Genomic DNA, 12,788 nt, shown 5'->3' with positions numbered 1-12,788 from the left:
CACAATGACTAAGATACTTTCAGATTTTAAGTTTTGCTATGACATTGCAAAAAGAATGTCTTCAGTTCTGAGTGAGAACAGTTCAGTTTTCTTTAGCAGGGGCATCAAAATAGTGCAGAATATGTAAAAGTGAACTCAGGGGACTTTTGGCTCATTAACATTTGCTGGTATGCAATTTTTTTTAATTAAAAAATTGACTTGCCTTACAGCTTTTCCCAGCAACTTGCCCATTATTTTTTCTTTATTCATTTTGGCATTTGTATTAAGCAAAAATTCGATATCATTCCAAATGTTACCCAAAGTTACTGTCTTTTTCCTAATACACATTATTATAATCCTGCAAGAAAGCAATGTGTTTGTTTGAAAGGGCTCTGGAAATGAACTGTAAATAAAGCAACATGAGTATCAACATCACTTTGTTTCATATATTCCAGCATAACTGTGATTGTACAGAAACTTTTTGCTGTGGACTTTACAATATGGTCAAATTATTATGGCTGTAGATGTCCACATGTACTTGTCAGAGGGCAAAACAAAAAGAGCCTGGTGAAAGTTCTTGGAGTTGATTATTACAAGTAAGTACTAGGAGAAAGGTGGTCATTATTATATTTAAAGAAGCTAGGAAAAAAATTAAAATTTTCAGTTATCATTAGTTAACAAATGGTATTTAAAGTGATATGACAACTAATAATCACTTTGTATGAAATAATGTTCTGCAAGCCTTGCTGTTTGGAGCACTGTAATTATTAGCAATCACTTGAGAGGAAAAATTAGTTGTGTCATGTGATGCTGACTAACTTCTTGTATCTATGAGGTTGAATTTTCTGAGCATTGGAGAAAAGTACATTTTGCACTGTGTCATGCTTTTCATTTTAAGGTTGTTTCAGTGAACGAATGGAGCGGAGAACAAAAGTGTCTCGTGAAAAAGTTTGTCATAAAATTCTAAAATTGTAGCAGCACTCAATTCTTTAAGAGCCTGATTTTTCTACTACTTCAACACAGAATTCATGTTCTGCTGAAATGATATGCAGTGTGTCATGCATGCTGGAAAATTCTTCTGCTGTGAATATAAAAACTACATTACAAGGCTTAATCTTATAACTAGAAGATACAGCCAAACCTTATTATGGTGCTAATTGGATGCTCAGATTCTTACAGAAGGTGATCTTGTATATTTGCTTACGCTTTTGTTAAAGAAGCTCTAGATATATCCTGGGGTAAATTACTTTTTGAGCTTCACTTTTCATACCTGTTCACTTGAATCTCAAACAGTAAGTAGATCTGGAGTGGTAATACATACAATACTGGGAGAGGATCATTAGTTAATACATATTTTGAGTTCTTTACTTTGAACTCTGTCTTCAGAGAATTGCTGCCTTGGTATGATTCTGCAGGAATTTAAGGTATTTTCACTTTCATCCCATTTTTATGTCAGTTTTCCAGAAGCCTTTTTCTCCTAATGTGGTTAATAAACCTGAAATGTAACAATGTCACAAAGAAGGGATAGTTCAAGAAATCTAGTTTCAGTTTTTTGTTAGATTAATTTATTTCGCCATGATCTTGGAGTGGTGGTTCTTTTTCATATTAGCAAGTACGGGTTATCTTTCTTTATGCTTTTTCCATCTCATATATTTGCATTGTAAACTTCTCAGAAAAGACTATCTTACCTTTTACAGTGGAGCTTTTAATTTTGACTCTGATGTGTTGATATAACTAAGTAAAAATAGAGCATAAGTTTGCAATAGATTTTAGGCGATTTTTTAATCCATTTATCTTCCATAAATGTGCTTTAATAATCATATGCTTAAATGGAATTACAAACCTATGAATCTAATGCCTTAGAGCAGTCCTTCTCTTCTTAATCCATATCATATTGAAGAGTGTTAGATGAAATGCTCATTGACAGACTTCACAGGAGCAGGCTGTATTTGTTTCTTATATAGCTGTTCATCTAAACTTGATGGCAAAAGAGCACACTACAGTTTGGTCTAGTTTCTTTTAATTAGGCCTGATTGGTTGCATTTAATTATAGTTGGCTGTCCTTTCTGTTTTCCCAGGTAAGTGAATTACTCTTTCTTCCTTTCATGGTAAAAGGGTGGAGCATCATTATCCCTGATATCACCTGGCCTAATAATACAGAACAAATAAGGAATTCAGAATGCCTGTTAAGAAAACAAAAAAAATTGTGTGTACCGCTGCAAAGCTATGCTAAGCTCTGGAATGCAGAAGGCAAGATCCCTGTGAAGAGGGAGGAGAAATTAATCTTCACTTTGTTTTTATCCTCAAAACATTTTCATGTCAAAGGCTTCTAATCCTCTGTTTTCACAGATCCATTGATTTTATAAATACTGAATTTCAGGTGTACTGCTCATTGTTATTTATTTGTCTATAATTTGCATTTTCTCAAGTAAGTAAAATTTTGCATTTCTGTGGTTCTCCAGTGGTTTTTATGTCAGCATTTTAGAAGCAACTTAAGCCAGTTCATTTAGTAATATTGGGTTTGGTACTTGAATAAAGAGTGTTTGGATTAAAAAGAGCATATGGAAATTTTTGCACAGGTTTGAAAATTAGGAAATTTTGAGAACTGTTGCCGTAATCAGGACTAATCTATGCTGTATTCTCTAGCTATCCCATTGCTTAGCTATTTTTTTCTTCCTGCCTGTGGCAGGAGACAGTGGAGATGAATTTTCCAGACAGAAGCTGGATAGCTTTAAACCAATATCCATAATGGTAACATTCTATTAGCCTATTAAAAGCATAGATTTCAGTGGCATATACTTTGTACTGTCCACTGGCTGGAGGAGTGGGCTGGTAGTTGGAGAGATTACAAAGAGATGTGAGAAATTTAGTATTTTGATTTGTTAAGTCACTTTCTTCTTTAATAGCACATACAAATTCATATTTACCACAGAAGCAAAATTTTCCTGGTTCTCAGTATTAGTCATTGTTTTACTGTGATTATTCAGGGAAAGTCAAAAACATCCAAACTGCCAAAGAATTACCAACTTGTAAAACTTTCATTGCAAGATTCTTCAGGAAAAGAAATCTTTATACTGTCTTTAACAGACTGGACTTTAGTCTTTTTGCTGTTTAATAAAACCACAGACGAAAGCTTGGCTAAGCAAAATTAAATATATTGTCAATAAAGGCCCGTTTTTGCTTAATCAGATATTTATTTTCTACCTTAATATACTCTATTTGATTTTGAAGTCCACACCTGAATGTTATAAGCTGTAACATAAAACAATCTCTGAAACTGTAGCATTAAATAACTGTGTGTGGGTAGAGCTACCTAGATGCACACTTTAATGGTGTTTTAAACAATGGTGTTGTCCTTGTCATAAAAAAGAACATGTGCCAGCTTTAAAGTTGTTGCCATCTCTTACAGCCCTTGAAGACAGAATTTTTTTATTAACTTGAGGTCGCAGTGACTTAATTTTAAGGGCCTTCAGTATTGCCTTCTGTGGTTTCATGTCTGTGTGAAGCACATACCCAAAACTGCAATGCTAACTACTGCCTGCCACCTTAATCCTATCTACAACCTCAACTCAGTTTGTGTACTGTCTACCACACTCTTGCACAATAGGAGAAAATAGGTGTTAATCTAAACTAACATACTTAAATTTCAATTTTGTGTTGGCTTTTTTCTTCAGTTATCATTCTCCTCACAAACTTGCATTATAGCAGTAGTTTCCAAGGTATACAGTATAATTTTCATTAATTTCCATTTGATTCTTACTTTGGTTGTGCTTACTTGGTGCACGGAGGTAAAAACTGCCCTTACAAAAAAAGTAAGTTTGGAAATCCTGACTGTAATGTGACACAAGACTGGCATTGTGGCTTTGTGCCATCATGCTGTCCCTTCTTAGACTGTCTGTAACACAAAGTACTTTTGGGTGAAAGAAGATAAGCATGGTGAAATTCAGTGCTGTGGTGATCTGCAGCCAATACAGCTTGCATGAGTTCTTAGCTTTCTGTAAATGAAATTTGAGGATCAGTTTAGTCTCTGATCAAGTGAAGGATGATGGAAAAGTTTGCTTTTGTCTTTTGATTCCTGCTGTCAGTCCTCTGCCAAACGCTTTGGTCGAGCTCAGGTATCTGGCCAATAATTCTGTTTTGCAATATAGTTGGAAGCTTGAGTAGGGAAACTCTGTAACTGAGGCAAAGTGCAGGGAAAGGTAAGAAATGTCTTAACTTCTATGCAATAAGAAGTGTGCTGCACACAAACCCAGTTTGTTTACTTATTTTACACAAATTAAATAGTTTTAAAATTATATCGATGTTGTTTAAGAACTGATTTCTGACATTGAATATGAATGTAGGGAATGATCATCCTGTTTCTTCCTTATGGTTGTCACTTTAGGGAGCTTTGTTGCTTTATTTTTTTCTAACAGTAAACCACTGCAGTTAGGCAGCATAACTTAATACCATCATCATTCTCACTTCTTGCTGGACTGCTTGAGTTCTGAAGAAGCAAATTGTTTTTATGGAGTTATATCCCTTTCATGAGCACAAAGGTGGGGGGGAAAAAAGAACATATTTCAGACTTACCTCGTCTTGGGAAGAAGGAAGTAATGGTTCAGTAGTGGAGTTTGAGTGTAAGTTTGATCTGTCACTCATGAACACAACGGATGACAAATATTTGTGTTCTTAAAATGTAATGTCAGAAATACTGACTTTTTGACAGTAGAAGTGAGGATTTAACAGCACTGTATCAATTAAAAGTCTTTTTTAGGACACCTTTGCTTATTTTAGAGTTTTCAATGTTTCACAGTCAGAGTATCTGGGCCCAGCAGTGTTTGGTGTCCAGCAGTCCAAGTTGTGCATTACAGCTGTATAATCCATTCCTACAACCAGTAGGCTAAAAGGAAGAAATTGTGAGTTGGTCATTACAAACCAGAGCAGTAGGTTTAAGTCAACAGGGACACGTGCGATTATGGAATCTGAGACATTACCTGTGATCGTTGCTGTTAAGTCAGTCTATTATATATCTTGGTATATGGTCCAAATTCCTCCCAGCAATTGTTGCTTGCCTCAAGTAGTTAGGGAATTCTTTACTTCTTGACCACAGAAGTTGTATATAATGCTGGTGTGCTGTCATTTTCCTTTTTTTTTTCCCACTGAAAGAATTTTAAATGCTTTTAATTAGTAAATGTTTTCAAAGTATAAAATATAAGTAGGGTCTGAAATAACTGAAGTTCAAAAGACTGGATGTAAGATCAGTGTTTTTGAGTACAGTACTGAAGAAAAATTTCCAAAATAATTACTGAAAGTTTTTTGAATCATTTCCATGAAAACACCTTTTAGATTCAAGAACCCATCAAGGGAGTTTTTTTCTTTCAAAACAGCAAGGATTCTTCAAAACAATTCTTTTCAAAAATTGTATCTGTGTTCTTAAGAAATTAATGTTTTTCACTTGCTTAGCCATGGTATGATTTGTATATATGGAGTATTTTTGCATATACTGTCTTGCTGATAGGTGGATACCAGAATAGGGCCAAGGGGATGCTACAGGGCTTACTCAGTTTGCTGTAATTCAAAAGTAATTAAAATAGTAAAAAAACCAGTGAAAAGCAAACTACCTTTTAGTGTCAGGGAGTAGTAAAGAGAAGGGGTTTTTTTTAGGTACAAGGTGTGTGGTTTTGCTGTCTTGATCACTGGGATATGCCAGGCATGGAAATGATTGAAAAACAATCTCTTTCAACTGGATATTATTGAATCCCACCATCTATGATAAAATGATGCCGTGCCAGAATTCTCTGTCACACTGAGTTTTGAGGCAGTACACTTATGGGATTTATGTTTACCTTGAAGTTTCCTTCAGCTAGTACTAAATGCTCACAAGACATGAGTTATGAATCTAGACAAATATTTAAAGACATAAGTTATGAATCTAGACAAATATTTAAAGACATTGCATCCACAAGGTGGTTAGGAGCTTGATACCTGGACCTCAGCTTTTGTTTGCCACAGGAGCTTTGGCATTTTCTTCAATTAATGTAATCCTACATCTGAAGAGGGAACCCTTCTTTCTATTGATGTTGGGTGTCAGTGATGGAAGAGGAGGTAAGACAATCCGGTGTAGCTGAAAAGAATGAGATGTCCATTGAGTGGGAAGTGGCAAGTCTTTGTTAGGAAAAATAAGGTTTGCAGGCTCTTCTGCGTTTCTTTTAAAGTGAGTGTAAAGTGGCAGTCTGTGAACAACAGGTGGCTCATAGCTGTCAGAAAGCCTACTGTCCATGATGCAATTCAACCCCTGCTCCCTCATCACACACACATTTACAAATGTGCAAGTGAGAAGGCCAGTAAAAGTGGAATAGTAACTGAGTATTCATATTTAGTCTGATTTGCATGTGAGAGGTATATTGACTGATGGGACCTTGTGGGGGTTTGTCTACTGATAAATACCCTTAGAAAATCTAAAAGTGTTCTTTAGTGATACACATCTGCTGAAAGTTTGATCAGTTGTGAGAAAGCAGTTAATTACAATATCTATAGTAAATGGAAAATATGTGCTACTAAGTTCAGGTATTTCTTCTCCTCTCTTTGGATTTCATGTGAGACTTCATAGTTTTCAGATATTTCAGGCTTCATAGATTTCAGAATTTAAAAATAGAGAAAATAGAAGTGACCTTCCTGACACTGTGGTCAACTGTTGTAAAAAATTGAAGGAGTTCATGTTGGAAAGATAATGTTTATCAAAGTCTTGGGTTAGCAATGGGTGAATTTTTTTTCTGTATTTCAGAGATTAAAAGAAAACCCAAACAGAAAACCACCCAAAACCCCCGCACCAAATAAACCAGGGGTTTACTATCTGTTGGCATTTTAAAGCTTATTTGCTTGAAATTAGAAGATACAACTTAACAATATTTAAAAAGGAAGTATATTTATCCATACTTTTCTATGCCTAAAGAACTCTTTCACACACTAATTAGCATGCAACTCATTGAAATAAATTCACTTACTGAAAGAAGATACTGTCTTTGACACTATTGATTTGTAAAACCAATCTGATGTGAACAGTATGTGACAGAAACTGTTATTAAGAGATAGAATACTGTCACAGAAAAACTTGTCATCCTGGCAAGACAAAATCACACGAAGTAATTTTACTTGTATCATACTTTTTTCAGTGTTGACTCCATCTCTGACAGCTGGCTTCATGTTAAATGTGAACAAAGCTTTGTTTACACATACATGTCTTCAATGGGTTATGGAACCAGAGTTTGTTCTTTTGAAAGCAAAATAGTTTTTATGGTACCACTGTTTCTATCTAATTAAGAAGCAGTGTAGTAGTTCTAAAGTAAAGCATTCAGAAGAAATGTCTTGGTATGTGAGATAGTTTATTAACCATATATTTGAGAAATTGCTGCAGTTTAGCAAGTTCAAAGCAAAATGTCAGTTGTAGTATGTATATTTATGAAAATAGAATACTGGGCCTGTTCTACTACTTGGGTATAAATGTGATAAATACTGTATAGATAGATCAAGGAGTCTTTACTTTTCTAATTTGAGATGGAATGATTGCGTATCAGGCTATTAAAACCATTAGAGTTTTTTGAGATACAAGAGCAACCAGAGGTTATGTGGTGCCTCAGGCTATCGCTTCTCAGCTTGTCTGGTTTCCACAAGGTAGCTATTAAAGAACCATAATTTGTACAACTGAATTCTGAAATAAGACACAGCAAGGTGAGTTTTAAAGGCTGAATTAATCACTCTGTTCTGTAGATACAAATCTCTCATTTGAATTTTTCTAGCCTTAAGAAATGCATCAGCACAAATCTTTCTGTATATGTCTTTTCCTCTCAGTGTGCTACTCACTTTTCTTCCTACTCTCTTCAAAATGGAGGAATTAGCCAAACAAAATACTACTAATTAACTGGAGCTTCATGAGTTTTCTGCCTGTATGCAGGTATATCTGATTTGTTTGTGTGTTACAGTGTACTGTGTTTGCAATATATGCCTTCTTTAGTTTGCACATATATAAAGAAGGTAACATAGGAAAAGGCTGCTTGTTTATTTGTCCTGGATGCTACTCCCTGGGTTGGGTAGGTGGCTTTGAAAGAAGCAAGGTAGTTGCTTCTAGGAAAAGGAAATGGTCAGGAGTCCAGCTTCTGGACCACACAGTGGACCAGACAGAGAGGGTAAGATGTAGCAGTCTGCTGCGCCCTAGAGTAGAGGGAGAGATGCTCTGGGCAAGTGCAGGATGAAGGCACACAGATAAGCTTAAGCAGCAAAGGGAAGAATGTTTTCTTAAGAAGCCAGAAGAGACTGAGGAATGTTTTTTGGCACATCAGTGAGAGTTGGATTACACAGCAAGCTAAGAGGAAATTTTTTTCATCTAGAAAGGGGATGGTTGTCACAGGGGATATTTTGTTTCAGTCCTTTTTTGGAAGTGTAACTTTTCCTAGCAGATTTTATTTTCTTCCACCTAAAAACTCAGAGTTTGTATTTTAATGAAAATTAGTTTAAGATCTCTGGAACTTTCAATATCTTTAAAGAAGAAGTTCCAGTACTTCTATTTTGGTTTGTGGAAGCATTTTGTCTTAGCAGGCTGTAGGAATTATTCTATCCTTGAATCTTGAAGGCGACTGTGAATAAAACTTGGAATTAAAGAAAGGAATCGCATTTTCAAAATAAAGCATTGCTTACAGGAAAGCCTGTGGATCCTAGCATGAGGGTCATGCTTCCATTGTCCCTAAATATACTGACTGAATTTACGTTTGTTTGCATACCTCTCTCAAACTTTATTTCCTTAAGGATTAAGAATAGATATTAGGAAGAAATTCTCTACTGTGAGGGTGCTGAGGCATTCCAGAGAAATTGTGGGTGCCCCATCTCTAGAAGTGTTCAAGGAAGTGGATGGGGCTTTGTGTACCCTAATCTAGTGGAAGGTGTCCCTGGCCATGGCAGCGGGGTTGGAACGAGATGATCTTTGGGGTCACTCCAAACCCTAAATGATTCTATGATTCTATGATAAGAAGTGACACATTTCCATTACTAAGTGTTGAACAGTAGTTTTAGATAATTCAATAAACAAAAGTTCAAGATGGGTATGATTTCGTTATAACCTCTATATGGGTTGTAAGAGTCAGTTTCTGGTTAAACTGCCTAACTCAGGCCTACAAGTGATGCTCTTACAGTGCATCTGGGACTGTGCTGTGTGTCTGGCACGAGAGCTTGGTAATCCCAAAGTACTGGCTGTGAGTGAATTCAAATAATATGGAACTCTGGAAGCCCCAGGTTCTTCTGAGATGCAACTGCATGCTAATTCCACATTAACCTGGGAAGCAGCTGTCATCTCCTGCTTATGAACTATTGCCATATTCCGGTTTCCTACCTCTTTTCTCTGAAGTGCATCATGGTGTGTGGCATGTAGGGCTAGTAAGATCTGACATCCAGAGTTGCTGGTCCCACTCTGGATCTCATGTCTGAGAATCAAAGAATGAGATAGTGTTTGTAGAAATGAAGATGGGAACATTACCCAATATATGATATGTGTAAACAGTCTGCATCACAACTCTAATTTTCTGCTTATTTCTGATTTACCCTGATACTAGTGAATCATAGCAGGAATATTTTCATTTTATTTCATCATTTTAGTTGGAGAAAGGATTTAGCATAGGTGACATAATTTTGTTTAATGGCTTGGGTCATAAACAGTGCAAAGTGGTTGTGGTGTGAGTTTGTTACTTTTAGTGAAAATACTCAAAGGGTGAAAGGTGCTTTTTTTTTTTTTGTCAGCGTACAGTTAGTGGTCAACACAGGGAATGCAAAAATGACTTGATAGAAGAATTTTAAAAGGAATTACGAGAGAAGCATCTGGGAGCCAGACTTGCTTGTGGAAACATGCCAACAACTGTATTGTGTTTCCTTTCACTAAAGTGAGCTATGCCTTGTCTTTTGTCCCTTTTTTGAGTAAACTAATTTCTGGAATCAGACTATAAATTCAAAAACATTAACCTTGCTGATTGTTGAAGAATATTATGTGGTTTAAGCAAGATGCTTCCTTTACGAATTCTTTGTATGTCAATATTATTTCGAGTCACATTTGTCACAATTAAGGATATGTAGTTTTCAGAAATGGCTTTTAGATTTAAGTCTTGATGCTGATCATTGAGTATAAGCTTTACTTAACATTTACACACCTTTTCTGTCTATCATAAATTTGAGCTTGAGAAATATAACTGCTGTACATTGTTGTCAAATAACACTGTAGTACAGAGTTGTACAGTATAGATTAGTTAATTGAATATTTGATTGCTAGAAGTATTTACATAGGGAAATATTTATATTTTCTATGTAGATTTTATTTGCCACTGCATTTATTTTAGCAAAACGTTTTAATAATAAAGTTTATAAAATGTCCTGTTGAACACTTAAACTGTTTACATAACTAAGAGCCATTATGGGTTGAGAGAACAAACAAATTTATTGTAGTTACAGTGAATTCACATAAGTCTTTATTATATTGATATGTAAGAATGTACTTATGTGCATGTTGCATGTGTTTAGGCAAGCAATCTCTAGCACAAATTCCTGTGAACCTACAGTGGAACCATGGACTCAACTTAAAAATTTTTGGTTTGTCCCTTCAAGATACTCATTTGCATTCTACCCAGTAATTACAAGTTCTTTTTTGTAAAGGTGAGGGAGCACAGAGAATGAAGCATTTTTTGTTAATCAGCTAAATAATTAGTTGAGCATGTAGAAACATTAAACTCCAGAAGCTTTCATCTACATTGTGGAGGAAGTAAGAGCAGTATCTTCACCTTTTTTGATGACCCATCAAATAATTTGTTGTTTTCTGAGTGTAATATATGCTGACAACTTCACTTAGCATATAGGATTAGACAATGCTAAGATAGTTGATTTCGGAAAAAAAAAGCCCCTGAAATAGTGACTTTATTTGTAAATACAAACTGTCTGTGAATATAAAAATGGGATATGAATGGATGAGTTTCTGGAAGTGGATCCCCCTGTAATTTCTTTTTTTCTTCATTATAATCACTGTGTGCATATCCACAATTGAACTTGCTGGTGATGACCATCTTTTCTCTAAAGAAGAATAGCTATTATCAGGTCTTTTTTCATGAGGAAATAAAAAGGTCAGTGCAAAACCCATCTCTTATTTCTATGCAGTGCACATTGCACTTTGTAGTATTTATATTTAATTTTATTAGTAACAATTAGATAACTTTGTCAAAGAAATTTTAGTATTCCAAAATTAGGCATTCTAAGTGGTTTTCCCTGGTAGGTACTCCTGCTTTTCCTGCCTTTTTTCTACCTCCTCTCCTCCCAAGCTTGCTTTTGGTGTAACTGAGATTTTACATACTTCTGTTCCTCCTAATTCTGGCAGACTAGCAGTTTTTTCCTCCTTTAACTGATAAACTGTTCATTCATTGCATCTATGTTTATCTAAGAAAAAAAGGGAGAGAATGTAAAGTTTTGGGGTGTTTGTTTAAATGGATATTTTAGATTATTTGTTGTTTGGAAGACTAGTGCTAGGAACTGGCTAACTTTATTTAGCTCTCACTCAAAACATGAGTGAGGGTTGGTTATTTGCAAGGAGAGCTCCAGGTGGGAAGCTGAGTTCATTGAATATTTATATATTCATATTTAGAACTAGGAATTGCCTGTACCTCTGTGGATTGTTCAGGTGTCCTAGTGAATATATCTGTTCTGTCACTCAGGTGACTGAGAATGTTTTTCCTCCCATTGTGATAGTTTTTCTTAAAACCTGAATGATCTTGTGAAGCCCTGGAAAAAGCAACTTTCATACTAACAACCTCTGTGTTTGGTAAATGTACAAAATCTGTAGGGTCTAAAAAAGATAGTGGCTCTGACTACAGAATGGGTCAAGAGCAGGGAAGCAAAGGTACTGGAACACTTGGTACTGGGGAAAGGAAAGAAAAAGAAAGAGGAAAGGTGTTGTCATACATTCAGGTCTCAGCAAGTAAGGAAGGTAAGCAAAGTATTCTCCTACATTTCCTGAAAATGGTAAAATAGTGCACAGTACAGTGAGAAGATCCATTTTGCAGCAACTGTGGATGATCTTGCCAACAATGCTCAGTTTTCTGTTTCATATGAGAGTAGCTGTTTTTCTCCCACGGACAGAGATGGGTTCTTTGATCACTTAGTCTGCATACTTTCTTCCCTAAAACATTATTTAAAGTACTTTCTGTAGAAGAATATTTGGTTGCTTGTTTTTTCCCAGTAAACTAGTGAGAGGTCATAAAATATCTTCTGGCTTTTGAAAACATGATTTTTTAATCCATTGTGCTAGTATAGTTCTTGTGAATGGCTATGGATGTAGTAATATAGGAGAAATGTGGTGTCAAAGAGCTCTCCAAATATACTCATTTTTCTCTACTACTTCACTCTGTTATTATTCTTTGTAGTAATAGTTGTATGATCCAAACAACATTATTTTGTTCAACACTAGGGAATGCAGCCTTGAAGTCTGTTTGCTACTTGTCCCTAGTGGGACTGGGAATTTTGTTGTTTACTTTACTCTTTAGTTTAGCAAATGCTTAACTCCAAAATGCTTTTGTTAGGAAGGGGATGTTATATCTGCTTTTTGGTTTTGATTAAGCCAAACCACAACATATGCTTAGGTTCACTGAATGGTGTCACAGAAAAGTTGTTTAGAGAGAGGGTTTTTTTCTCCAGAAAATGGCTAAGTGGCATTCCAGTACTCCAGTATCACTTCTTCTCACCACCTTTTTCTGCAGCACTGATTCCGAGTTGATTTATAACAACATGTACTAACCTTTTCTGTGAGGTTG

The 12,788-nt window shown here is 35.6% G+C and overlaps 1 protein-coding gene across 4 annotated transcripts in view; it reads left to right on the top strand.

Annotated features, from left to right (window-relative positions):
• SKAP2 (src kinase associated phosphoprotein 2) overlaps positions 1 to 12,788 on the top strand; it is a 119,380-nt gene that overhangs the window by 80,409 nt on the left and 26,183 nt on the right. The gene's annotated exons all lie outside the window — the stretch shown is intronic.

The sequence above is a fragment of the Pithys albifrons genome, chromosome 7 (assembly GCF_047495875.1).
Source record: "Pithys albifrons albifrons isolate INPA30051 chromosome 7, PitAlb_v1, whole genome shotgun sequence".
NCBI lineage: Eukaryota > Metazoa > Chordata > Aves > Passeriformes > Thamnophilidae > Pithys > Pithys albifrons.
Note: the sequence above shows the minus strand (reverse complement) of the source record. Positions and strands in the feature narration are given on the sequence as shown.